This window comes from Cyprinus carpio, chromosome B1, assembly GCF_018340385.1.
Source record: "Cyprinus carpio isolate SPL01 chromosome B1, ASM1834038v1, whole genome shotgun sequence".
Taxonomy (NCBI): domain Eukaryota; kingdom Metazoa; phylum Chordata; class Actinopteri; order Cypriniformes; family Cyprinidae; genus Cyprinus; species Cyprinus carpio.
Window position 1 is genome coordinate 33,276,870 of NC_056597.1, and position 3,183 is coordinate 33,280,052.

The 3,183-nt window shown below is 36.5% G+C and overlaps 1 long non-coding RNA gene across 1 annotated transcript; it reads right to left on the bottom strand.

Moving 5' to 3' along the window:
• Positions 1-271: 271 nt before the first annotated feature.
• On the bottom strand, positions 272-2,160 carry LOC122136089. Its single transcript, XR_006153912.1, has 3 exons — positions 1,872-2,160; positions 1,638-1,734; positions 272-1,327 (listed from the first exon to the last, which is right to left on the bottom strand). It is a non-coding gene; the product is annotated as an uncharacterized LOC122136089 (long non-coding RNA).
• Positions 2,161-3,183: the final 1,023 nt, after the last annotated feature.

A 3,183-nucleotide genomic window follows, 5' to 3' on the forward strand; every position in this document is an offset into this window, starting at 1 on the left:
CTGCCAATCAGGCAAGCAAATGTTTCTTATTTAATTCTCTCTCTGGAGTTGAAGGCGAAACACTGCGGAACTATTAAACCTACGCTCAAAACTTCATTAATAACTGTCCCGTCCATAGACATCGACTAATTGAGTTTTTTTTTTTTTATTCAAATATAAACATTGCATTTAGATATTAATGATCTGCACTACGGATTAAAATATTTGTAAATATTCAATGTTTGTCTACATACACAGCCTACAGGAGACAACTGAATTAGTGTTTATGAAAAAATAATAATACACATATTTGGATCAAATGTACAATGTAATGATAAATGATCTACTGTAGCAATATTATATTCACTGTAGGTTCTCATATATACAGCAGATGGAGTGATATATATGTTGTTGTGAATTTATATCTAAAGTTACATTCAGATATTAACCATATTTAGCCCATCAGACATACAGTGTAATCATATGAAACATCAATGAAATATTTAATATTGATTTATCTTTAGTATTCACTACTGGATGTCATACAGCAACAGAACAGTGTCCTATAAAGTATTTTATAAAGACAAACACAATTCACCCTTTTCTAAAACCCCAAGGGCCATTTAGCATCTGAGAAGAAAGAGACAACTTTTTTGTGTACAACATTATTTATTAGCACCATTATTAAAAACATGAACTAGGATGACTCCCGTTGATGACTCTCTTAATTGTTGTTCTGTCCTCGTGTCAAAATGCTCCCGCTCACTGATAAAACAACTAAAGTGGGATAGTTGTAGAAAGAAATGGTTATTTGTGAATAATAGCAGGATGTCATCCTTACAGTACTTTATGTAAATGGCAGGTCCTCACAGAAACGTCTCCTCAGTCTTTAGGATGGACAGATTTTCCACAAAAGCCAGGACACAGATAACAGACCACCAGAGAAAGAATTGAGATCGATCACACACCCCAAGCAGACAAGAACCATTTCACAGGTTTAGCTTTTTACAACAAACTGAAAAGTGTCTCTTCTAGAACCACAAAAACCTTTCTTTTAAGAGCAATGGTCTCACTTTATGGATAACACTATTTGACATTTAAAACAATGTGAATCTGAGATCATGGAGTGTACAGCTAAAACACGAGACCTACATCTGGAAGAAGCAGATCCATGACGAGTTTGATCTGGTCACTGTGTCTGTCCAGAACAATAAGACATAGACACCAGCGCTCTCTGATCGCAGGAGAGTCCAGCTGACACAAACTGAAATGTTACAGGATTAGTATTCAGATCTTATTGTTAGAACTCAATGACCAGCAATAAAGTACTTCAGAGTGGATTCAGGACCTATAGGATGCAGAAGCAATGGTTATTGCCAGCGAGTATGAAAAAGTGTTATGACAATCCATTTCACAATTGCAATCTTTGCCTTATGATATTGGGGTAAAATCACCCTCCGTAAAACCAGCATAAAAGAACAATCCCTCCAAACCACAAAGTTTAATAATTACTATATTCTTATGAGCTACACCTTGTAAAATCTTACACACAACAGATAAAGATCTGGGCTTCATGCAGGGAACACAAGAGCATCCTTAAAAAAAGCATTATCCTAAAAAACACAAATAACACCAATAAAGAATAGCTTTTATCTTACTTCTGACTTATAGTAGATGTCAAACAGTATGATTTAAGCATTCAATCCTCACTGGAGAGTAGACAGGGATTGTGGCAATAACATGCATGTCTTTGGCCTGTGAGAGTAAAAGGAAACATTAAGCAGACTCTCTCTTGCCTTTCAGATATGAAATGAAGAAACTCTCTCAGAAGTCTCAAATAAACTACAGCTGATATAAAACAATGTGAAAAAGATTTATACATGTGCTCAAACCTCTTCATAGACGAGTGCAGGCGTTTTCAATCTGCAAGAGAAACAATCAAAATAGCACACACACAGAAGTCTGAGCTCTTCAAACAAAGAATCAAATAGCATAACGTTACATGCTAATGTTACTATTTACATCTATCTGACCGTCAATAAGTACATTTATATACCTATCTATAAACATATTGAAATTAATTGACATCGACTCTTAGCTAATTATTTAACTATAAATGTTGCACGATTGCTGAAAAATAATAACTTCTGCGATTCACACTGTTTTGTGTCGCTTCTGTTCTGACTCATAGCCATGTGACAGCAGAGAGCAACAGGAAGGAAGTGGTAAAACAGCAACAGGAAGGGAGTGGTTAAAACAGTAAACAGGAAGGAAGTGGTAAAACAGCAAACAGGAAGGGAGTGGTTAAAACAGTAACAGGAAGGAGGAAGTGATCACACAACTAAACTTTTGCACTGCTGAAAGAACAACACCAAAGAAACGCCCAAATTTAATCCACAAACACCAACCCCTCCACCGACAACACAAACAAACTTTTGCACTGCTGAAAGAAGAATCTCAGACTGTTGTTGGAGTTCACTGTTTTGATGCCTGAACCTAAGATACATGCAGGAACTGTTTCATGTAACTCGATTTGCAGACTTCTTCCGAGCCATTGTGCAGTGTTTCACTCGATGCACAAGAAGCCTTTGATATATTAGATTGGAACTCTAGTGTGGGCAGTTATGAAATGTTCTGGTTTTGGTGAACATTACATTTCTAAGGATTTAAGACAATTTACCACTCACATTAGGCATCAACTCTTTAACTGGAAATCGTACTCCCCCACCCCCCCGGTTCCAGCATGGGACAAGGCAAGGATGTCCACTTTCCCTTGCTGCTCTTGTGCTTATCCCCTTTGAACCCCTTCCTGTAGCACAAGTTATTAGGAAATATGACGCTCCAATTGATTAGGATACAATGACCATAATCATATGATTTTAATTGTCGCTGATGACATTTTTTATATTTAGAATCATTTTGATATGTCAATAAACGTATAATTAAGGATGTTGAACACCTTTAAGTAGGTTATCGGGGTTACAAGATAAACTGGACCAAAATCTGCTTTAATGCCAATTAACCAATTGATTAAGTTAACTCTTCTATCCCTCATTCATCATATTAAAGATTGTTTCATCTATTTGGGTATTACCAAATATAATGACATTCATAATATCGCCAGAAACAATTTTAATTCCCTTCTAGCTCTCAGCGGAGGCGGTCGCATTTCTTCCTCTCCTCCCTGCCTTCCCTGCTTTGCTT